Source organism: Colobus angolensis, unplaced genomic scaffold (assembly GCF_000951035.1).
Source record: "Colobus angolensis palliatus isolate OR3802 unplaced genomic scaffold, Cang.pa_1.0 Scaffold124, whole genome shotgun sequence".
Lineage (NCBI taxonomy): Eukaryota > Metazoa > Chordata > Mammalia > Primates > Cercopithecidae > Colobus > Colobus angolensis.
The window spans coordinates 1247801-1274257 of NW_012113586.1; the positions used below are offsets into that span (position 1 = coordinate 1247801).

At 38.7% G+C, this 26457-nt stretch overlaps 1 long non-coding RNA gene and 1 pseudogene across 1 annotated transcript in view; one reads left to right on the forward strand and one right to left on the reverse strand.

Annotated features, from left to right (window-relative positions):
• Positions 1-26457, reverse strand: part of LOC105505273 — an 84979-nt gene that overhangs the window by 12549 nt on the left and 45973 nt on the right. The window lies entirely within an intron of this gene.
• Positions 1544-2738, forward strand: LOC105505272 (annotated as a pseudogene).

Consider the following 26457-nt stretch of genomic DNA (forward strand, 5'->3'; position numbering starts at 1 on the left):
AAAGGACAATTAGGATCCTGCTAGAAACTCTAATCTCAACTTGAAAAGTTCTGCTAGACTACTTGCCTCTTCATCTCACCCCCCCAACTCACACTCCAAAGCAGCCCCAAACCACAGTCCCTAGCTACTACTAAAGGAAAAAAATAGAAGAGACACCAATCAGCATTGGAGAGGACTTGAGAAGCATTTGATGTTTGCAGACATTCCCTATAGGGGGTAGGGAAGGAGGTTGAACATAGGAACGTGAATTAATGGAAGATGAATTGCCCCATCTCAAGAAGGGATCAGATGCTGACTATGAAAGGAAGCCAAAGTGTCTCCAGAGAGGCCTCTTTTTAATACCTTCCCATGTGTTAACTATAAGGGAGTGTGGCCAACAGAATCCTCTTTACACACAAATGTATTTGACTTGAAGAGGAAAGATAACCCTGAGCAATTCTGAGGCTTGCTTGCTTACTGGGATCCTCCATGGGTCCCAACATTTTTGCTGGCCTAACTTCTCCCCTGACTCAGAGGCTGTGGGTTTCCTCTCCTTGAATCCTCTCTCCCCCTGTGATGTGTGTGAGAGAGGAAGGAATGTCAAAGTGCAACATGAGTGCTTGCCTATTTAACTACTTTAAAATCAGCTCTAAAAAACCAAATTGATTCTAATCAACAGTGTGCAAGATTTTCAATTTTGCCATACTGATGATGGGAATCAATTTGGTACAGCTACTGTGGAAAACAGCATGGATGTTCCTCAAAAAATTAAAAGCTTAACTAAATCACATGCCATATTATTCAGCAATCCCACTTCTGGATATTTATCCAAAATAATTGAAATTAGGATCCTGAAGCTATATTGGCACTCTCCTGTTCATTGAGACACTATTCACAATAGCCAAGATGTGGAAATAACTTTGATATCCATCAAAATATGAATGGATAAAGAAATTGTGACATATACATACAATAGAATACTATTCAGCCTTTAAAAAGAAGGAAATTCTGCAATATGCAACAACATATCAACCTTGAGGATATTTCGTTAAGTGAAATAAACCAGTCATAGAAAGAAAAATACGGTATGATTCTACTTATATGAGGTATCTAAAATAGCCAAATTTATAGAAGCAAAGGGTAGAATGGTGGTAACCAGTGGCTGGCAGAAGGGAGAAATGGGGAGTTATCAATCAAGAGGCATAAAGTTTCAGTTAAGCAGGATGATAAACTCTAGATATCTGTATTATAATGTAATACATACAGGCAACAATAAGGACTTGCACACTTTAAAGTTTCCTGAGGGTAGATCTCATGTTGTGTTCTTACCACAATAAAATAAAATTGTCCCCATCCCCTCTTCCACCCCCTGCCAAAAAAAACCGTAAATTGATATCTTCAGAAGATGCTAGGGAACCAACTACTTTTTGGAAAATTGGTAAATAAAAGTTTAAAAAATTTTAAGGTTCCCTTTTGTTTTTACTATGCAAAGTGTGCCACTGAAGAAACAAAAACCACATGGGTACTTAAATTTCAACAAATTCGAGTTCTCTTTCCTTGCAAGATGATGGGTTAAAAAGTTGAGAAGCTGCATACTAAAAAGAAGCCCGAAGTCAAGGAGGCTAATGCTGGTGGCAAAGTGGAAAGGGGTAACCTCAGGGCTAAAAAGCCCAAGAAGGGGAAGCCCCATTGCAGTTGAAATCCTGCCCTTGTCAGAGGAATTGGCACATATTCCTGATCTGCTATGTATTCCAGAAAGGCCGTGTACAGGAGGAAGTACTCAGCCACTAAATCCAAGGTCAAAAAGAAAAAGAAGAAGCTTCTTGCAACGGTTACAAAAACCAGTTAGTGGCGACAAGAATGGTGGTATCTGGGTGGTTAAACTTCACAAAATGCCTAGATATCCTACTGAAGACGTGCCTCAAAAGCTGTTGAACCACAGAAAAATACCCTTGAGTCGGCACGTGAGGAAACTGTGAGCCAGCATCACCCCCAGGACCATTCTGATCATCCTCACTGGACACCACAGGAGCAAGAGGGTGGTTTTCCTGAAGTAGCTGGCTAGTGGCTTTGTTGCTACTTGTGACTGGACCTCTGGTCCTCCATCGAGTTCCTCTACAAAGAACACACCAGAAATTTGTCATTGCACCTCAACCAGAATTGATATCAGCAATGTAAAAATCCCAAAACATCTTACTGATGCTTACTTCACAAAGCAGCAGCTGCAGAAGCCCAGACATCAGGAAGGTGAGATCCTTGACACAGAAAAAGAGAAATACGAGATTACAGAGCAGTGCAAGATTGATCAGAAAGCCGTGGAGTCACAGATTTTGCAAAAATCAAAGCTATTAAACATCAATGACTACTGACATCACATAAAGAGAGACACTGAGATATACATAACCTCTAAGGAAGAGCACCTAATAATAATGTCCTAATGCTTTAAAAGAAGAAGGAGGAGGAGGAGGACCTGGATTGGTCACTTAGATGCAATCAGAAACAGAGAGACTAAAGGAACAGAGTAAACTTTACTGTGGGAAAGCAACCAGCTAATTCCAGACTGTAGGAAACTCTTTAGATTAAGTGTTCCAATTCTTTCAATGAATAAATTGTAAGGAAAAATAAGGAGATGAAGGGGAAGCCTATGGACTAAAAGGCACTTAAAAGATGTTTATAAAAAACAGGCAAAGCTAAACAAGTGTTTAGGAATATACACTTAGGTGATAAGACTATTTTTAAGAAGTGAGAAGTGGTTGCAATAAAAGGACAATGGTTACTTTTGCTAGAAGAGGAGAGATGTTTGAGAGATGGGCATGTAGAGGGCTTCTGAGGTGGCTGGAAAAATTCTCTTATCATGGGTAGTGTTTACAAGAGTTATAGCTTTGAAACCATTATTTTAACTTGCACATTCTCTTTTTATGGCTTTTTGGTACTTACAATATATTTAACAATAAAAAGTTTTTTAAATAAAAATTAATTAAGTAAAAGCTTTGATGTGAGAAATGCGAACGAAAAAACAGAAAACAGAGAAAAATATTAGGACTGTAAGAGAGAAAAGGGTCACATTTGTGACCCCACATCTATTTTTTATAGCAAAAACAGAACCCTTTTTTTTTTTATCACAAAGATGATTCTGGGTATCACCTAGGACCTTCCTCTTCAAAATGCACAGTTAATTTTGGCCACCTATGACCCTGACAATGAAATCCAGGAGGAGGAGGAAAAGCTGGTGGAGAAGAGACTGGAATTGAGACTGGCTAGCTGATTGTGCATGTGCTGGCTGGAAGAATGGGAAACCAACATCTTAAGACCACCATTTGAGAGAGGCCAGAGTGGCAGCACAGCCCCCAAGAAAGAATGTGGGATAGTGTCTTCAGTGACCCCATCAGAGAGACACCAGCGTCCCCAGGAGCAGCTGGAGAAGTCAGGACCCATGCAGGGAAATGTCAGCTGTGTCAGAACCATAGGAGCAGAGAAGGAAGGCCTCTGTAAGAGAAATCTTTCTCTGCCTGTCCACATGTCTGTCAGCATGACATTTTGGGTCAATAAATATTCATCAGGATGCACCATTCCAGCTGACCTATGTTACCCCCTCCACTGGAGGAGAAAATAAACAGGACTGTGGGTGCAGAAAATGTCTGCCCCCTTCAGAGCTGCCTTTGTGCTCTGTGTGTGAGCCAAGAGTTCAGATGAATGTTTGCCTCCTTGAATCCTTTGAGACTTGTGCATCTAATATCTGGTGTGGAGCCAGCTCCTTCTCTGTGTGTTAAACAGCAATACAGTGCCATCAACATTCTCAACTGTGAGAGAATAACATCCAAGCCAAGGTTAGCTAATCAATGAGCAACTCTTTCTGTTACCTGTTAATGGGAGGGTTCCCAGGTGGAGTTTGCTTCTTCCTTTTTTGTGCTCCCAACATCTGTTTTCATACATCTGTTTTGGCTTTTCCTCTCATTGCTATTGTCTATGTATCTGTCTCTACAGTGAGACTGGGAACCTCTCAATAATTTCATCAATAAATATTGATTGAGTAACTCTTATGTACAAAGCATTATGCTAGCTAAAGTGGCAAACAAAGGAGTAAGTCCTAGAGCTAAGAGGCAGATAATAAAAAATGACACAAACACATGCATAATTATAGATTATGTGAGTGCTGAGAAAGTGAAGGGTGAGATGAATGATTACCCAGGGCAGTCTGTTGCATAGTTCCACATAGGAAATGCATCAGTGAGAAAGAATGTGGAGGGATTGGCCAGGCTAGGGACAAGAGAGTGTGTTTCTGGGCAGGGAGTATATCCAGAGCAGCGGGTGAGTGGAACCCTGGTGCAAGCCAGGGATGGAGAAGCAGGGCCATAATATGAAGAGCCTGGTAGACCACGATAAGGATCTTAGAGTTTTAACCTAAATACCACAGGAAAGGGTACATGTTTAGAAATGGGGAGATCACTTATTACACTGGACAAGCAGAATGATGATGGAGGCAGAAACAAGAGTGAAGAGGACAGTGATGAAGAAGTCAGCAGATCTGAGAGATATCTGGGTGACATACTTGGTAGTGTCCTCAGGTGGATGCAAGCAGTAAAGGGTCATTCCAAAACTTCGGGAATGAACATGAAGATAGATAAAGGTGTCATTTATGAGCATAACTCAATATCAAAACGAGACAAGACTAGTACATGCACACACACACACACACACACGGCATGACTAAACTCATTAACAATTATCAATACAAAACTCATTTACAATTATTAATACAAAAACCCTGAATAAAAAAATTAGCAAAGGTAAACCAGTAGCATAATACTAGTAGCTAACACTTAATGAAGTATTACTATTTACCACAGGCCAAACACTGTTGTAGAATTTTATTACCTCATTAAATTAATATTTGCTCATAACATAATTACTTGCATTAACTCTATCTCCACAACCAACATATGCGAAAAGTACTATTATTATCCTCATTTCACTGACTGGTGAACTGTAGCTCAGAGAAGTGGGCTATTTTTCGTGAATCAGCATAGATGACATTCCCAGACATAATGGCTCCTTTCCATGTAGGATTCCATTTATATGAAGAGGCAATACTAATCCATGATGTCAGAACAGTGGTTACCTCTGTGGAAGGTATTTACTGGGGAGGAACATGAAGGCCCTTCTTGGGTACTAGAACTGTTATTTGCTAGATCTGGGTGATTGTTATGTGATATATGCATACGAAGTTGTAAACTTAAGACTTGCACACTTTGCTAAATGTATTTTTTATCTCAAAAGAAAAGGTATATGGAGGACATATAGAAGACAAATATTCAATATCTTTGTATACGACAAGCTCTAAAAACCAATGAAAAGTAACCATCAATCCATTAGTGGATGAAGGATATAAACATGGAGCTCACAAACAAAGAAATTTAAGTGGAAAATAAATTTGTGTGAAATATATGTAAACAGTAAATAAAGAAATGCAAGTTAAATATTAATGAAATATTTTTTCTCCTAGCAAATTGATCAAAATAAAAACGGTCAATAATACTGTCAGTGATAATATGGGGAAACAGACATGCAAATACTGTGGCAGTAGAAATTGTTACAAATTTTCTGAGGCTAATTTGGCTGCAAGTATCAAAGTCTTTTCAGTTGTTTATACTTTGAAACAGCAGCGATTCCAGTTCTACAAAGTCATCATAAGGAATTACTTGGCCAGGCGTGGTGGCTCACACCTGTAATCCCAGCACTTTGGGGGGCCAAGGCAGGTAGACTGCCTGAACTCAGGAGTTCGAGACCAGCCTGAGCCACACGGTGAAACCCCATCTCTACTAAAAAAAATACAAAAATTAGCTGGGCGTGATAGTGGGCAACTATAGTCCCAGCTACTTGGGAGGCTGAGGCAGAACAATTGCTTGAACCCTGGAGGCGGAGGATGCAGTGAGCTGAGATTGTGCCACTGCACAAAAGTCTGGGCAACAGAGAGAGACTCCATCTCAAGAAAAAAAAAAAAAAAGAAAAAAAGAACAAGCTCCATTCCCAGATGGCAGAATAGGAACAGCAATGTGCTCCATTCCAAGATGGCCAAATAGAAACAACCCTGGTCTGCAACTCCCAGCATGACTGATGCAGAAGACAGGTGATTTCTGCATTTCCAACTGAGATACCTGGTTCATCTCATTGGGACTGGTTGGACAGTGGGTGCAGCCCATGGAGGGCGAGCTGAAGCAGGGCGGGGTGTTGCCTCACCCAGGAAGCACAAGGGGTCAGGGGATTTCCCTTTCCTAGCCAAGGGAAGCTGTGTCAGACTGTACCTGGAAAAATGGGACACTTCCGCCCAAATACTGCACTTTTCCCAAGGTCTTAGCAACCGACAGATGAGATTCTTTCCCATGCCTGGCTTGGCAGGTCCCATGCCCATGAGGCCTTGCTCACTGCTAGTGCAGAAGTCTGAGATCAAACTGCAAGGCAGCAGCCTGGCTAGGGGAGGGGCATCCACTATTGCTGAGGTTTTAGTAGGTAACCAAAGCAACTGGGAAGCTTGAACTGGGCAGAGCCCACTGCAGCTCAGCAAAGCCTACTAACTCTATAGATTCCACCTCTGTGGGCAGGGCATACCTGAACAAAAGGCTGCAGACAACTTCTGCAGACTTAAACAACCCTGTCTGACAGTTCTGAAGTGAGCAGTGGTTCTCCCAGCATGGTGTTTGAGCTCTGAGGATGGACAGACTGCCTCCTCAAGTGGGTCCCTGACCCTCGTGTAGCCTAACTGGGAGACACCTCCCAGTAGGGGCTGACAGACACCTCATATAGGTGGGTGACCCTCTGGGACGAAGCTTCCAGAGGAAGGATCAGGCAGCAATATTTGCTGTTCTGCAGCCTCCACTGGTGACACCCAGGTAAACAGGGTCTGGAGTAGACCTCCAGCAAACTCCAACAGACCTGCAGCTGAGGGACCTGACTGTTAAGAGGAAAACTAACAAACAGAAGGGAATAGCATCAACATCAAAAAAAAAAGGACATCTACATGAAAACCCCATCTGTAGGTCACCTACATCAAAGACCAAAGGTAGATAACACCACAAAGATGGAGATAAACCAGAGCAGAAAAGCTGAAAATTCTAAAAACCAGAACGCCTCTTCTCCTCTGAAGGATCACAGCTCCTTGCCAGCAACAGAACAAAGTTGGATGGAGAATGACTTTGATAAATTGACAGAAGTAGGCTTCAGAAGGTCGGTAATAACAAATTTCTCTGAGCTAAAGGAGCATGTTCAAACCCATTGCAAGGAAGCTAAAAACCTTGAAAAAAGGTTAGATGAATGGTTAACTAGAATAAACAGTGTAGAGAAGACCTTAAATGACCTGATGAAGCTGTAAACCATGGCACAAGAACTTCGTGATGCATGCACAAGCTTCAATAGCCGATTTGATCAAGTGGAAGAAAGGGTATTCGTGATTGAAAATCAAATTAATGAAATAAAGCAAGAAGACGAGGTTAGAGAAAAAAAGAGTAAAAAGAAAAAAAAAAGAGAATTACTCCAAAAATGTATTTGGTTATACAGAAATCATCATAACTCTCTTGATAAAAGCAAAAATTTGGAAACTACCTGTGAATATGTGATTAGTGAAAAAAGTATTTTATAATCATATAACAGCACAATATGCAGACATTAAAAGTGATAATGTTGATCAATATTTATCGGCATGAAAATATGGTCATGATATATTATTTAAATTTTTAAAATTGAGGGCCAGGCACAATGGCTCATGCTTGTAATCCCAGCAGTTTGGAAGGCTGAGGCAGGCAGATCACTAGAGACCAGGAGTTCAACACCAGCCTGACCAACATGGTGAAACCCTGTCTCTACAAAAAATACAAAATTATTGTGTGTATAATAATACATAAATAAAATTGTATATATGTATGATATAGGTATATATATCTAATGTATATATAATTATAGCTACATTGGACAGTTGGCTGGATATGAACCAAAATGGTAAGAGTAGTTGTTGGCTGGTAGAATTACTGGGTGGCACTTACTTCTCTACTTCATGAATTTTTTTAAATTTTAAGTTCTGGGATACATGTGGTGAACGTACAGTTTTGTTATATAGGTATACATGTGCCATGGTGCGTCTATCAACCCATCATCTAGGTTTTAAGCCCTGCATGCATTAGGTATTTGTCCTAATGCTCTTCCTCCCCTTTTCCCCCAACCCCTGATAGGCTCCCGTGTGTGATGTTCCCCTTCCTGTGTCCACGTGTTCTCATTGTTCAACTCCCACTTATGAGTGAGAACATGAGGTGTTTGGTTTTCTGTTCCTGGGTTAGTTTGCTGAGGATGATGGTTTCCAGCTTCACCTACGTCCCTGCAAAGGACATGAACTCATTCTTTTTTATGGCTGCATAGTGTTCCATGGTGTATATGTGCCACATTTTCTTTATCCAGTCTATCACTGATGGGCATTTGGGTTGGTTCCAAGTCTTTGCTATTGTAAATAGTGCTGCAATAAATATACATGTGCACATGTCTTTATACTAGAATGACTTATAATCCTTTGGTTATATACCCAGTAATGGGATTGCTGAGTTAAATGGTATTTCTGGTTCTAGATCCTTGAGGAATTGCCACACTGTCTTCCACAATGGTTGAACTAATTTACACTCCCACCAACAGTGTGAAAGCGTTCCTATTTCTCCACATTCTTGCCAGCATCTGTTGTTTCAAGACTTTTTAATGTTCACCATTCTAACTGGCATGAGATGGTATCTCACTATGGTTTTGATTTGCATTTCTCTAATAAACAGTGTTGACAAGCTTTTTTTCCCATGTTTGTTGGCAGCACAAATGTCTTCTTTTGAGAAGTGTCTGTTCATATCCTTTGCCCACTTTTTCATGTTATTTGTTTTTTGTAAGTTCTTTTTTTTTTTTTTTTTTTTTTGAGACGGAGTCTTGCTCTGTCGCCCAGGCTGGAGTGCAGTGGCCGGATCTCAGCTCACTGCAAGCTCCGCCTCCCGGGTTTATGCCATTCTCCTGCCTCAGCCTCCCGAATAGCTGGGACTACAGGCGCCCGCCACCTCGCCCGGCTAGTTTTTCGTATTTTTTAGTAGAGACGGGGTTTCACCATGTTCGCCAGGATGGTCTCGATCTCCTGACCTCGTGATCCGGCCGTCTCGGCCTCCCAGAGTGCTGGGATTACAGGCTTGAGCCACTGTGCCCGGCCTGAAATTTGTAAGTTCTTCGTAGATTCTGGATATTAGCCCTTTGTCAGATGGATAGATTGCAAAAATCTTCTCCCATTCTGTAGGTTGCCTGTTCACTCTGATGATCATTCCTTTTGCTGAGGAGAAGCTCTTTAGTTCAATTAGACCCTATTTGTCAGTTTTCACTTTTGTTGCAATTGCTTTTGGTGTTTTAGTCATGAGGTCTTTGCCTATGCCGATGTCCTGAATGGTATTGTCTAGGTTTTCTTCTAGGGTTTTAAGGATTTCAGGTTTTACATTTAAGTCTTTAATCCATCTTGAGTTAATTTTTGTATACGGTGTAAGGAAGGGGTCCAGTTTCTGTTTTCTGCATATGGCTAGCCAGTTTTCCCAGCGCCATTTATTAAATAGGGAATCCTTTCCCCATTGCTTGTTTTTGTTGGGTTTGCTGAAGATCAGATGGTTATAGATGTATGGTGTGATTTCTGAAGCCTTTGTTCTGTTCCACTGGTCTCTATATCTGTTTTGGTACCAGTATCATGCTGTTTTGGTTACTGTAGCCTTGCAGTACAGTTTGAAGTCAGGTAGCGTGATGCCTCCAGCTTTGTTCTTTTTGCTTAGGATTGTCTTGGCTATATGGGCTCTTTTTTGGTTCCATACAAAATTTAAAGTAGTTTTTTCTAGTTCTGTGAAGAAAGTCAATGGTAGCTTGATGGGGATAGCATTGAATCTATAAATTACTTTGGACAGTATGGCTGTTTTCATGATATTGATTCTTCATATCCATGAGCATGGAATTTTTTTCCATCTGTTTATATCCTCTCGTATTTCCTTGAGCAACGGTTTGTAGTTCTCCTTGAAGAGGTCCTTCATATCCCTCATAAGTTGTATTCCTAGGTATTTTATTTTCTTTGTAGCAATTGTGAATGGGAGTTCACTCATGATTTGGCTCTCTGTTTGTTATTGGTGTATAGGAATGCTTGTGATTTCTGCACATTGATTTTGTATCTGAGACTTTGCTGAAGTTACTTATCAGCTTAAGGAGTTTTTGGGCTGAGACGATGGGGTTTTCTAAACATAAAATCATGCCATCTGTAAGCAGGCAATTTGAGTTCCTCTTCTTCCTATTTGAATACCCTTTTTTGCCTTCTCTTGCCTGATCATGAATTTTTATAATACAAATTTTATAATCATATATGTAATATACATTCAAAAAAAGATAGCACATTTATCTAGATATTCTAGCAATTTTTATTTTTAAGCTTCATCTACCTTGTTTTTCTTTAAATAGTAAAATAAGCTTTAAAATACAGTAATCACCATACACATAGTGCAGGAATTCTTACTTGGGGCTTTGATTCTCAATGTTGATCTCTCTTAGTTTGAGAATGCCTAATATGTTCTAAACATCTTTTATGAGTTTGGAGAGTTTTCCACATTGTAACTCCCCAAAGTGGGGCCAGAACTCACTGTTCCAGGCTCCTTTGCTGCTGACATCAGAGCATGAGTCTTTGCATCCATGTGAGTCCCAGCTTGGAAGGTAATGCTACAAGGAGGTAGACATGCATGGTATCCATCCCAGGTGAACGTGACCCCAGGAGCTCAATGACTGAGCTCCTGGCATCCAGTTCCAAGCATTATCAATGCAAGCTACAGTGTCTCTGCAAGAAGCAAAGTTGTTGCCAAGCATTGGCAGTGACGATGTTTTCGATGGAGCAGATTGTACAGTGTGATTTGATGTTGTTTCTGGCCTGATACTTCCTAAGTCTGCTTCTCTTGCCCTCCAGGAGATTCTGTGAGTTGCTTAATATTTATATATATATTTACCTAAACTAGCTAGAGTGGATTCTATTATTTGCAAGGAAGAACTATGCCCAATAGTATTACCTTCACCTCCATTTTACAGATGAAGAAATTGAGCCTTTTTAAAAAATGAAGAAAATTTCCTAAGATTACACAGCTAAAAAGTAATGAGGCATGACTTAAGTGTAAGACCTTTGAGTCAAAGCCTAGGTTCTTCCTACCATGCCGTGCTGCTATCTGGAAGATATGTACATATATTTTTACAAAGATTATTAATAATTAGCCAAATAGATATGAGTATGGGATATCCCAGAGGAATTTAAAACTAAGATATTCCAATACTCACCATGAAGTCAGGTCATCAATAAAAACAAGTGTTACCACTTCACAAATAATTACTATGTGCCAACACTGCCCATCAGCTGTGGGAGGGATCCCAGAGATTAACCACTCTCATTTATAGACGAGGAGCTTGCAGCCCAGAAACATGATAGAATTTTCCTGTTTCAGTCAGTAGGGTAGAGTGAGGAGAGAAAAGCAATTTGTTGACTCCCTTTTCCTTTATATCAGTGGAGGGTGAAGCCACTTATTAACCCGTTTAGAAATGCTTGTATCACACAAGTTCAATGCCTAAATCAAAATCTTATTTAAATGTTAGAAGAAATAAATATTGAATCTATGAGGAATAACCACATTTAAAATATTGCCAACCAGTTCCAGAGATACCCTAGACTACACCATCATCAGCCCTTCAGGGTGTGTAACTGAGAAGCCTAAAATAGCTTTTGAGAGAAACCTCATGAAAACATCCCCTGGGGAGCTGAGATCACATTTCCACCCAACTCTGAAACACAGGATTTATTTGACCAGGTTCGAGGCAAGAAAATTGTTCCTCTGCAGAAATTGGGTAAAACGTGAAATCCCTTGTGAATCTATGGAAAAATGTAAGATTTAATGTCTAAATGTTTTAAAATAAAAACATTTCATAGTAGACATTACTATCTCCATGTTCATAGATAATATTTTTTGTTTTAATAAAATCTAAGACATGTTTTACCCTAAGGGCCATTTCTATTGGACCTGGAGGGGGAGAAAAAAACCAACTTGAGTTACACAAGGAAAACTGAACCTTTACATTTCTGATTCGTTTCCCCTTAAATCATCCAAACATTGCTTTTTATGGGCTATGTATTAGCAAAACAGTCTCTGAGGGGGTGTTAAAGCATTTCAAGCCTTGCTTCCCTTAAAAATAAAATAACATAAAATAAGTTTTAAAAGGAGGAAGCAGGCTTCAAGTGAATCTAAAGGGTTTACAAAAGGTCTCATCAGGCCAATATCTAAAATGTTTTAGTGAATTCTTAATTTTAAAAATTTTCCTTTTCCTGTTTAATAGTGGAATCTTGCATGAAGATTGCCTTAAATGTTTAAAATATGTCTTCCTATCAGAATAAGAATAAACTTGGTCACTAAAAAGAGAGCACTCTGCTTTTCTGCATTAGAAATCACCTTGAGATATTTTAGAGTGAAGGAATTGTACCAATTTAAACCATATCCTTGTTTACGTCAACTTATCAGATAACTATTGGAAAATCTTACCTAAGAGACTCTTCTTTTTCACAGCCATTGGGTGATTCAGACAGTGGAGTATGCAGTTCACTTAGGGTCAAATGTAGAATCACATGTTAATAGAATTTGACTTCTACTAAGACTTCTTCCTCCCTTTTTTATCTCTATTATTGAGATGAATGTTGAATGAAATCAGGTCACTTTTGCCTTAAGCTCTTTTTTATTTTAGGTCTCCCATGAGCCTACTTACATGAATAATAACTTAGGTAGTTTGGAAAGAAAGTCTAAGAAAACTAAGAATGGCCGGGCACGGTGGCTCATGCCTGTAATCCCAGCCGTTTGGGAGACGGAGGGGGGCAGATCACCTGAGGTCGGGAGTTTGAGACCAGCCTGACCAACATGGAGAAATCCCATCTCTACTAAAAAAACAAAATTAGCCAGGCATGGTGGCACATGCCTGTAATCCCAGCTACTTGGGAGGCTGAGGCACTCGAACCTGGGAGGTAGAGGTTGAGGTAAGCGGAGATCATGCCATTGCACTCCAGCCTGGGCAACAAGAGTGAAATTCTGTGTCAAAAACAAAAAACAAAAAACAAAAAAAAAAACAAAAAAATGGCTAATATTGAATGAAGCATTTTCTCAAAAATAGTTTAAGACATTGCACTAGTTTGCAAAGCAGAAGAAATCCACCATACATTGTGCATTTCCAGGTAATTGGTGAATTTTCCATTTGAAGTTTTAGCTGGTTAAATTTTTGGCTGCCTTGAATCTGAAGAAAGACTGGCAGAGATAACATAGTATTTTAAGCAGAAATCTAAGGAAGCCATTCAGAAATTCATCCATTCATTCCACTATGATTTATTGAGTGACAACTATGGGCAGGCAAGATGTTTGGGACTGGAGGTATAACAGCGAACCATGGAGACAGGTATTTTCAAAGAAATTGGAATGACAAGAGATCTGTATGGGAGGGCCACAGTTTGGCAACAACAAGTACTAATTCTGGGACTCATTTGTAGCATGTTTTATAGCTTCAGAGAAAGGAAACATCAAAGTGCAAATAGTGAGATCTCTTCATTTTCAGTCCTGTGATATTTGGCCAATGTTTTGCATACCCTGAAGAGCAATTCCTATCTGAGATCCAATAACCTCACTCACTAGAGCACATATGATACCCTGGAACATTTATCATTTACCTTTAGTGTGCATCTCACCTCTATTCTACTTGCTCCCAGCTTTGTGTCTCTGCCTCCTACTTCACTATGAAAACTGAAGTGACTGAACTTGTATTCTCCCAAGTCTTCTTTTTGCCACCTTCAAATTTGTCTATGTCCTATACGTTTAATGCAATTCCAATAAATAGTATCTCCAATATTTAAGAAGGAACTTGCAGTTCATGCAGAAAAATAACATGTGAGAAAACTCAGAGAAATCTTGAAAATAAAAATGAGAGATAGTTAGTGTTACTAGACAATGCAATATATTTTGGAATTCCAATAAGTAAAAAAGTTTGATATTAGATAAAAAGTGAAAAATCCATGAAATAGAAAAAAGAGTTCAGAAATAGATTCAAATTCTATGAAGGTTGGGCTTATGACAAAGGTGCCATTTCAGACTGGGTAAGGAAGGAAGGAAGGGAAGAATTCAAAATATGATGTTGGACAACTGGCTGACCACTGGAAAAAATATTAAAATGGTATTTATCTCATCAAAAATAAATTCCAGATGGATTAAAGACATAAATGTTAAAAATAAAAGATTTTGAAGAAGGCATGAGAAATAACAGGGACCATATTTATCTTCCTGTCTGAAACAACTAAGAAAAAAGGCAAAAAATTCAATGATTTTAAAACATTAGACCATAGGCAACAAATGACAATGATCCTTGAGAGACAGGAAACAAACTGTATGAACCCTATTATTGCCTCAGCCCACTGCCTGGAAAGACTTTTGAGGCCACAGCATAGGGAAGGGGGAACCAACTACAGCCCAATGATCTCAAGAAATTTAGGAGCTGGAGTTGGAGCTTAAGTCCAGGAAGGCCAAGGCAGCTGAAGCAAACAGGGCAGAGTGCCAGAGAAAATCTGCTGTCCAGAGAGCGAGCCCTGGAGATCTTCAGAGGATCCCCTTGCAGTATTCAAATCAGTACTACTCAACAAATGTGTGTGAGTAAACTAGTAGAGGACCCAGATGCTGGGAAACCACCATCTGAAAGGACTAAAGAGAACAGTGTCTCACAATGGACTGGAAATAGTTCCTGTTCCCATCAACCAGACTGAAACACCTCAAAACTCACAAGGCATCATGTAAAGTACTCATAAGAGTTTTGCCTCATGAATGGGGGGAAAATATCCCTACTAAATGCTTATCTGGTCTTGCCTAACAGCTTAAAACCAAGACTGAAATGAACCAGAAAAAACTCAAGAATATTTACAAGATTACAAAAATAATAAACATCCAACAAGGTAAAATTTACAGATCTGGTATCCACTAAAAAGTTACCAAGTAAGCAATGAAGCAGGAAAACGGACCCATAATACCAGTGGTTAATTCTGATGAACCAAGTAGTAAAAGACTTGGTTCATTGTATTTCCTTCAGTCTCTTAAAATTATATAAATATATACAAATGTAGTATATATTTATATATAAGATATATGTGTTTTATGTATGCAAATGTGCATTTATATATACTATATATATATACACACACACACATCTGCTTCCTCCTGTCTACCTGCTCCACAGATTATCTAGAAATATAGATGGAGAAAAAATATACAAGAGATGATAGCAGACATAGAGAATATAGTGAAAAGTTTGACAAGATGTTAATTGTGAGTACCATAAGGAAAAGAGAAAGCAGAAAGAAATGGCTGATATTTTCCTAGAACTCATAAAAACATCCACAGGTGTAAGAAGCAGCCCAGGACTGCCCTAGTGGGTTAAGGATATATATATATATGTGTGTGTGCATATATATATATATATATATGCACACACACACACATATACACACACACATATATTTTATATATATATATATATAACTTGAAAGGATCTAAATGTTCATTAATGTGGACTGTAAAATTACAGTACATTTATGTTATAGATGCTATGTAGCCATAAAGTGTAGTAAAGGGGCTATTTATGTCAGGATATGGACCAACCTGCTAGTCTCCAAAATATACTGCTAGGAGAAAAAGCAAGGAGGAAAGTAACACATAGAGTATGTCATCATTTGTCTGGACGTGGAGGTGGAGACATATTCACACACAGATATAAATACCTATTTGGCTGTAAATGAACAAAACATTTCTGGTTTGATACATATAGAAATAAGTAATAATGGTTGCCTCTGCAGTGTTGGATAGGCTGGGTGACAGGAATAGAAGGAATATTTTGTTCCTTGCATATATTTTTGCATCTGAAATTCTGCAGGAGGTGCGGCTATCACCTATGTAGATCAACCCAACAAGAAAATTTAAAAGCAAACCCCAGCACAATCAAAATGGCCTTCAGCTCTGGCCAGCTAAGTCCTTTTCCCTTTAACTACTTTCTCTGGCCTTTTACAGTCTGTCACTTCTTGGAAAAACTGGGAATTGAGAATTTAAAAGCACGAGGATATCTTTCCTCTATAAGCATCAAACACAAGGCTGGAGCTCTGTATGGGTTTGCAACAGACTGCTTTTAAATCCACAGGGTGGAGAATTTAGCTTATTTTTAAATTAGATGGAATTCAGAAAAGAGCTGCCAAAATGATTAAATAGACTGGAGAGACTGGTTTACAAAGAAAGATGAAAAGACCTAAATGTGTGTAATTTGGCAACATGACAGCAGGCCTGGCCTGTGGTTAACACATACAAGTACTGAACTTGATGAGTTCAAACACCAGGAAAGAAGCAGAGTAGCTGAGGATATAAGTAGAAGGAAAAAGGAGAAAATATGAAAAGAAAAACAAAGTGAATAGATACTCAAACAAAAGTCTTAGTCAGCCTGTCTGTCTCTATCTCTAGAGAGGCCTCTCCAGGGAAGCAACTGATGTCTTGTTTCTTGGATACTATCCTAGAACATCTTTACCTTTTCAGCAATTATAAGCTGAAACCAGCTGCCAGACGAGGGGTTAGAGGTCACTAGAAAGACTTTTATTCAACTTAAGCTCCCCTTTTTCACTGCCTATCTCCCTGATCTGGCACTTTGCTGTATTCGAGTGGCTACTTTGCTTCCATGTGCATAACCAATAAGGGGCAGACAGCCTTTTAGGGAGGAGTCTATGCAGAGTACATTGATCATTCAGTCATATGTCAAGTTTTACTGGGTGTCTATGATAGGTCTGAGAAAGAAGATTGCAGTTCCCTGCTACTATCAAGGAGTTTGTGGTAGTTCATAATAGTTCTATCCAGAAGGGACAAGTGAGATGGCCAGGTGGACACAGACCAGCTTAGCAGCAGCACTGTGACCACTGTGCTGTGCATTGGATGGTCCTATGTCCCTAATCAGCCTCTCACTGAGCCTATCTCTAGAGAGTATTAAAAAGTCATATTATTGCTATGCCACTGAAAATGAGTACCATGGGGGTGACTTTGCTTGCTTGTAATGTAACTGCTCAGTCTCTTCACCTGCTATATCTAGTCCATTCCTTTTATTTCATATTCACTAATCCTTAGTCCATATTTATTTGGGCTTGCAAACTAACTTGCCAGAGTATATGCTCAAGGGTGTGCAAACTGATGTGGGAGCATATATAAAGTATATAAAAATCTACATTGTATGTATAAATAATCATGCACAAGTCTGTGTGCATTTCTGGATTCAAATCTCTGTGTTGCTGTGTATATGAGAAAATGCACCAAATTGTGTATTTGAGAAAATGTATATGAGAAAATGCAACAAAATGTGTATATGGGTAAAATGAACCAAAAATTAATTTAAGAAACAATCTGGTAGGGATTCCAAAACTAATGCATAAGAGAATGTTTTAAAAACCATTCTTGGTTTATGTTTATTTTAAATTTTCTCCATTTTTCAAATGAAGGAACTGAACTGTGGCTGGAACTTGATCCTGATGTGCTTATTACTGGCAGCATTAGGTGAGGCCATTCCCTTGTGGGCAGAGAGTAGGGTCGGAGGGAATAATCATTGTAACTCTCAATTATCCTGGACAAGAGGCAGCTTCTGGGTCAGGAGATGAAAAGTTGGCAGCTATGCCTTAGACTGTGAGTAAGGAAAGAATTACTTCTCTCTGGGCTCCGGTTCTCTTGTAAAGAGGCTCTGAGGGGTCCAGACATGCTAAAGACCTTTCCTATGTGGTGGAGAGAAGCTGAACTCTGCTATATGGAACTAGGGGAGGAGACAGGCTCATAGCTATGGTGCCATGATTAGGTTTGTCTACAGGTTACAGAAATCCCAAAATAACGGTGACCTAAACAAAAAGTCCAGGGACACTGTGGTGGCTTCACTAGGTAATCAGGAACTCCATCTCCTCTCTGCTCTGCCATCCTTGGCAGCTGCTTCCAGCCTAAAGACCATCACATGTTCCAGGATGGCTGCTGTAACCTCTGTCATCACATCCTTTTTTGGGCAGCAGAAAAGACAAAAAGGAGGCATCTCCCAGTTTTTTTCTGTTGTATTAGCCAGAACTTAGTCTTGTGACCATATCTAACTGTAAGAGAGGCTGGGAAAGATATCCTTATAGCCTGGTTCATCACCATCTTGAATAAAATTGTTTTTCTGTAACTAAAGAAGAAGGAGAGAATAAATATTGGGGGGGAAAGTATTTTCTGCAACAGTTGGGCAAAAATGTGGCCTAGAGAAAAGCCTGTAAGGATATGCAGTTGCCAGCTGAAGGATAATTTTGGTATATGCTTCCTTTTGGTGATACCTGAGGCTGTACCAAAAAAGTGATACTACCTGTTATAACCTGTTCTTGGTTATGCTGTGGGGTATTAAAGAAAGTGTCTGTGTCCATTCTTAGGCAAAGGAGAGAGCAGCACTCAGAGGCAAGTATGGTGTGTCTGCAGTGACCTCAGGGAGCACTGGCCCACAGAGAGAACTACAGAGAGCTTTCCGGAGCAACAAAACCACTTCATGCTCATAGGCAATGTGTCTGAGTCATGACAACTGGTGGGGAGGACACAAGCAAGAAACATCCTAGAGACTCCCTGGGAAATACCAGCAGTAAGAATACCTCAAAAGTGGCGCTGGAGTCTTGCTGTCCCACAAGTGAGGGTTACAAGGTCAGTAAGCTGTGCTGAACCATGTATATGACCTCATTTATAACCATAGACAGGTGAGGCCAGGGGATTATTTGAGTGACAAGAAATAAAGAATATATTTCAGAAGTATTTGTTTTGTGAAGAGAGAGTTGGTTAAGAAAATGTGGATGCATGCATTTTAGATCATGCTCCACCTTTTTAAAGTGAACACCAATGAGTGAGCATGATGATTTTCAATGCATATTTCATGGAACTCTCTAGTTTCATGAAGTGAATCAGAGTGCCTCCAAGACCAGAGAGAGACCAATGGGCTAGACTCTGGTCCCCAACCCATGCTGATTACATCATATTCATATTATTAGATTTCAACATAACTTCTCATTTGAAAAATTATTTCTACTGGCCCCACCATTAGAAATTAATGGTATAGGTATTAAACTTAGTAATGGTAATCACCTAACAATGTTGATCTCACTATCTTAAACCAAGAAATACTGCAGAAATGCTATTTAATAAAAGGCAATAGATATGTTAAATCCTCTCCTCTAAAAATTCCAGTCTATCAAGGATATAGAGAAAATGAAACATTTATACATCGTTGGTAGGCATGTAAATTTAGTTCAACCCCTATGGAAAAACAGTATGGAGATTTCTCAAAGAACTAAAAATAGAACTACCGTTCAATTCAGCAATCCAACTACTGTGTATCTATCCAAAGGAAAAGAAATTGTTTTATCAAAATTTACCTGCACTCATATGTTTATCACAGCACTATTCACAATAGTAAATTCATGGAATCAACCTAAGTATACATCAATGGTTTACTGGATAAAGAAAATGGGGTACATATATACCATGGAATACTATGTAACCATTAAGAAAGAATAAAATCGTGTCTTTTGCAACAAAAAGGATGGAGCTGGAGACAATTATTCTCAGTGAAATAACCCAGAAATAGAAGATCAAATGTTCTCACTTATAAATGGTAGCTAAATGAAGGGTACACATGGACATAAAGATGAAAATAATAGACACTTGATGCTCCAAAAGTGGGTATGGTGGGAGGGGACTGAGGTTGAAAAACTGCCTATTGGGTACAATATTCACTATTTGGGTAATGGGTTCAATAGAAACACAAACCTCACCATTGTGCATCCATCTAACAAACCTGCACATGTATCCCCGAATCAAAAATTTGATAAATAACAAACAACAACAAAAATTCCAGCCTATACCTACATGAGCTGTGATATGCAGTACTGGTTACCATGATTAATTCACTAACAAAGGTTCTAGACATCAATCAAAACATTTATGAAAAGAAGGGATTCTATATGAAGACAGGCTTTGAAAATTCTATTTTTTAAAAAAAATTTGTTATTATACTTCAAGTTCTGGGACACATGTGCAGAATGTGCAGGTTGGTTACATAGGTATACATGTGCCATGGTGGTTTGCTTCACTCATCAACCTGTCATCTATATTAGGTATTTCTCCTAATGCTATCCCTCCCCTAGTCCCCCACCCCCATCAGGTCCCAGTGTGTGATGTTACCCTCCCTGTGTCCATGTGTACTTGTTGTTCAGCTCCCATTTATGAGTCAGAACATGTGGTGTTTGGTTTTCTGTTCTTGTGTTAGTTTGCTGAGAATGATGGTTTCCAGCTTCATTCATGTCCCTGCAAAGGACACGAACTCATTCTTTTTTATGGCTGCATAGTGTTCCATGGTGTATATGTGCCACATATTTTTTTATCCAAATGCCATCATTGATAGGCATTTGAGTTAGTTCCAAGTCTTTGCTATTGTGAACAATGCCACAATATACATACATGTGCATGTGTCTTTATAGTAGAATCATTTATAATCCTTTGGGTATATACACAATCATAGGATTGCTGGGTCAAATGGTATATCTGGTTCTAGATCCTTGAGGAATCGTCACGCTGTCTTCCACAATGGTTGAACTAATTCACACTCCCACCAACAGTGTAAAAGAGTTCCTATTTCTCCACATCCTCTCCAGCATTTGTTGTTTCCTGACTTTTTAATTATTGCCATTCTTACTGGCATAAGATGGTATTTCATTGTAGTTTTGATTTGCATGTCTCTAATGGCCAGTGAGGATAAGCTTTTTTTCATGTTTGTTGGCTGCATGAATGTCTTCTTTTGAGAAGTGTCTGTTCATATCCTTCACCCACTTTTTGATGGGGTTATTTTTTCTTGTAAATTTGTTTAAGCTCTTTGTAAATTCTGGATATTAGCCCTTTGTCAGATGGAAATTTTCTCCCATTCGATAGGTTGCCTGTTCACTCTAATGATAGTTTATTTTGCTGTGCAGAAGCTCTTTAGTCCCATTAGACCCCATTGGTCAATTTTCACTTTTGTTGCAATTACTTTTGGTGTTTTAGTCATGAAGTCTTTGCCCATGCCTATGTCCTGAATGGCGTTGCCTAGGTTTTCTTCTAGGGTTTTCAGGGTTTTAGGTCTTACATTTAAGTCTTTAATCCATCTTGCATTAATTTTTGTATAAGGTGTGGTGGCCTAGTCTCCTCCACACCTTATACACCTAATTCTTCTGCATGTACACCTGCACACCTTATTCTTCTGCATGTGAACATCCAATTTCCCTAGCATGGTTTATTGAAGATTAGCTGGCTACAGTGCATGAATTTTTTCTGGGATCTCTATTCTGTTCCACTGGTTTATACGTCCATTTTTATGCAAGTACCATGTTGTTTTGGTTACTATAGCTTTGTGGTGTGTATATATATACACACACATATATAAAATACATTAATATATAACATATATATGTTATATATAAATTTAATTTAATTTATAAATTAAAGTTAAATTTTAAAAAATTTAAAAAAGTATATATATATATAAAATGAGACGGGGTCTTGCTATGTTGCCCAGGCTGCCCTTAAACTCCTAGACTCAAGGGATCCCCCCACCTTGGTGTCCTAAAGTGCTGGAAATACAGGTGAGAGCCACCTTGCCTGGCCTAGCTTTTTTCAAAAGAATTCTACGATAGTTTTTTTCCTATTTCTGTAAAGAATGTCATTGGCATTTGTATAGGGATTACAATAAATCTGTAGATAACTTTGGGTAGTATGGCCATTTTAACAATATTAATTCTTTCAATCCATGAACACAAGATATCTTTCTAATTATTTATGTGTTCTTCAATTCTATCACCAGTATCTCAAGGATTTTTCATTGCCTTAGTTAAGTTCATTCCTAGGTATCTTCCTTTTCTTTATACTATTGTAAATGAAATTGTTTTCTGGATTTCTTTTTCAGATACTTCACTATTACTATATAGAAATGCTGTTGATTATTTTTACCTTGCAAGTTTACTGAATTTGTTTGTCAGTTCTAATAGGTTTTTTGGTAGAGTCTTTAGGGTTTTCTATATATAAGATCATGTCATCTGCAAAAAGGGACAATTTGACTTCCTCCTTTTCAATTTGGATGCCTTTTATTTCTTTCTATTGTCTAATTGCTCTGGCTAGGACTATGTTGTCTTTCAACATTATGTTACATAGAAGTGGTAAAAAGTGGGCATCCCTGTCTTTTTCCTGATTTTAGAGGGAAAGCTTTCAGCTTTCCCCCTTCAGTATGATGTTAGCTGTGGATTTGTCATGAATGGCCTTTTTTTGTGCTGAGGTACATTCCTTTTATATATAACCTGTTGAGAGTTTTTATCATGAAGGAATATTGAGTTTTGTCAAATGAATTTTCTGCATCGATAGAAATAACTATACGGGTTTTGTCTTTCTTTCAGTTAATGTGGTGTATCAAATTTATTGATTTGTGGATGTTCAGCCATCCTTGTATCCCTGGAATGAATTCCACTTGATCGTAGCAAATGATATTTTTAATAAGTTGCTAAGTTTGATTTGCTGGTATCATTTTGGGAATTTTGCATCTATGTTTATCAGAGATATAGGCCTGTAGTTTTCTTTTTTTTGTTGTGACCTTGTCTGATTTTGGAATTAGAGTAATGCTGGCCTCATAAAATGAGTGTGGAAGTATTCCTTCCTCCTCCTCTTTAGCTGTCTGAAAAGGTTGAGGGTCGGTATTAGTTCTTTGAGTGTTTGGTGAATTCAGCAGTGAAGTTCTCAGGTCTTGGTTTTTTCTTTGATGAAAAACGTTTTATTCCTGACTCAATGTCCTCACTACTTATCAGTGTGTTCATATTTCTGTTTTTTATTATTTAATCATGGTAGGTTGTATGCTTCCAGGAATTGATCCATTTCTTGTATGTTATCAGATTTGTTGGTGTATGGTTGTTGTTCATAATACTGTCTTATAATCTTTTTAATTTCTGTGGTGTGAATTGTAATGTATCCTTTTTCATCTCTAATTTTATTTACTTGAATATTTTTTCTTAGTCTAGCTAAAAGTTTATCTATTTTATCTTTTCAAAAAACAAACCTTCATTTTATTGATCCTTTCATTTATTATTTTTTTAGTCTCTGATTTATTTCCACTCTGAGCTTTAGTATTTCTTTCCTTCTACCAATCTTGGGTTTAGTTGTTATTGTTTCTCTAGTTCCTCAAGGTGCATCATTAGGTTTTTTATTAGAAATATTTCTTCTTTGATATGGGCATTTATTACTATAAACTTCCCTCTTAGAACTGCTTTTGCTGTGCTCCACAGGTTTTGGTATGATGTATTTCCATTCTCATTCATCTCAAGAATTTTTTTTAATTTCCCTTTTTATTTCTTTATTAACCCATTGGTTATTTAGGGGCATATTGTTTAATTTCCATATATTTATAAGGCTTCTGAAGTTTTTCTTGTTTGTTGACTTACAGCTTTTTATTAAAGCTACCTCTATTGCTGAAATTCCAGCAGGGAAAAAAAAAATATTATTGTAAATCCAAGTCTCTATCTTCCAGCACTTTGTTGTCTTCTGAAACAATGGGATTTGGGGGTGGGGACACACGAAGTTCCTTAGGAAGTTAACTATTGCACTACAATAGAGCTGCTTGCAGTTGGGAGCTTTTAGTAGGCAATACATCATAATCAGCAGCAGAAGATGTAGATTCATGAAAGTAAATCAGTGAGATGTGACTCAGGCTGCTTCCGGAAAGACAGGAGTAATTTCCTGAAGACAAGGTCTGCTCCAACACTGTGAGAAGTGGAGCTCTTCGCAGAAAAGATGAGAATTGCTTCTGAATTAAAAAGCTGTGAGTGACCTTCCAAGGTCACCTAGTTTATTCCCTTCAGGCAGAAACCCCTAGTAATGTGATGATAAGGTGGCCTGTTTTACAGACCCTGAGAGAGAGCACATACATTCCAGAATCCCACACTCCAGCACAAAGAACCTTCACTAGCAAGAAATTCTTCTTGGGTGTAAATATAATTCCTCCTGCTATGGCTAGTTTGCTTTTGCTTTTGCTTTCTATTTTCTCTTCCTGAGAGACAAATAAGCTGGTCAAGTAAGACTAAGGAACCAAAGAAGCACGACTTCACAACTTGCCCAGAGTTGGTGAATTCAAAACTAGAGAACTCATTATGGTATCCGTTCTTATCCCCAGATCTGAAGAACAGTGAATGCCTTTCTTGGCAGATAGAGAGCACTGGCAGGAGGCAGTTGATCTACCTACTTGCAGATAACTGAAAATCTTTAAAAGCTCAAGGTACTACTCACCAGGGAATCAACTGTTAGTTTCCCCGTAAACCACCCCCCACAATAAAAGGTTAAAAAAAAATAAAGGGAAGGAAAACAGCAATTTAAAAGTCTATAAAAGTGCCAGTTGCATGGTCTGAGGCTAGTGCTTGAGAGTAAGGGTGAGCAGGAGGTCTCTTTCACCCAGGTAATGACTGTATGAGCCCCATAAGGAGATGGTTAAATCAAACACTGAGATGACTGCTCTTAAGAGGGGAAAAATATGTCAATCACACTTTGCCTTTGACACAAGGAAATTCCTTGAAACTGAGAATGGAGAGTGGAAGGGAGGGAGAATGTCTCCTGATGTGGGTGGCCAGGAAATCAGGGGCCAGAAAAGCATGAGAGGAGAGAGGAAGAAAGAGACTGAGAGGGAAAAAAAACACAAGATTGAAGTCTAATCAAAATGCTATGAGGCGTTCACACCAGGCCTTGGGAGAATATTAACAAGGTTACCCAAGGGGGGGCCTTTAGCCCCAGGAATTATTAGTGAATATGGAATTATATTTGCACAAACACTACCAGATGCAAGGGGCTAAATGTCCTGCAGATGTTGAAGGAGCCAGTGTACGTTCCAATAGGCGGCAGCTTTATTTGTTTTACCCTTCGTCCAAAAGTCTGGGCAGCACGTTTCTGAGGGGTTGCAATTCTGGAATGACCACCACATCACTAGGCCTCTGTTTCCCAACTGCTGCTTGCACCAGCCCCAAAAGTATCTCTGCCTAGGACAATGCGGAGTGGCCCTGAGTTAGGTTTGACAAGCTTACCAGCTGACCTCTACCATTTTTTTTGTGTAGGGGGAAGGGGATAATAGCAGTCCTACAAGAGATTTTCTGAAAGATGAAAGAGTTCAGAGCCAGGTAAATCACAACAATTTCAAAGAATAGTTTTGAACTCAAATTTTAACGAGTCAGTGTTGGGCAAAGAATATACACAAAACAAAAAGGGTACAAAGGGTCTCCTCATATGAACCTTTAGAGCCCCACAACTCAATTTTATTTAGATTCACCGCTGCTGAAGGAGACATATCTCATCTCTGTGGTCAGATGAGATGCTGCCTCCACGGGGTCTTCTGAATGCATGACCCCAAATCATGACCACCATCTCGCTCACATTGAGCAACGATTGCCAGTCTGGAAAGAAAGAACTGCTCAGCACACTGATATGACATGTAGAGGCAGTTGACCCTGAAGCTAATGCCATGAGCCCCTCCCAAATCCCTCATAGGGCCTCTATCAATATGTACGCACGGCTATATATTTTCATAAAGTTTACGAAATTAAGGTATATAACACCAATTAGTTAATACAGCCCTGATTTCCCCTCTGTCACATTTCCCTTTGTGTAGGGTGGCATCAGAGTTGGGTTGAAGATATACTTAGCTTGAGTGGAATGAAATGTATTACATGGTTTGCATCACTTTTGTGTAGGGCTGACTGCTAACCACCTGGTTGTATAAATGGATTCCATAAGCACTTCTATCATAAACTGCTCACCAGTGAGCTGGGTGACCAAGGAACATCATGTTGGGATTACCAGCACTCTATGATACTGATCCTATGATGAATTCTGATGTTACATAAATACATCCTACAATGCCCAGCCCTGAAATTAGGAGAATAGTGGAGGAGAAATAAGATTTGAAATGTGCAGAGCCAGAAGCTAGTCATAGAAGTGTTATCTAAATCTTACAACTCTTACATGTAAAATCTTGATAGAAGTTTCCCCAAATTTGACAACAATTGTAAAATTTTGCATGACATTGCAAGCAACAAAATGTGGTATTGAAGAAAATTTCCCTAAACTATCAACAATAAAACACAAATTTCAATGAACCATACTAAAGGAAAGTTGAACTATATTTCTATTCTCTTTATACAGTATGGTATTACAAAATTGTCATATAAAGAAGCAATCAGAATCTGTACAACTATATGTGTATATATTAGAACTATATATATTCCACATGATAGAATATATTACATATTCATATATTATCTAATATATATTATTA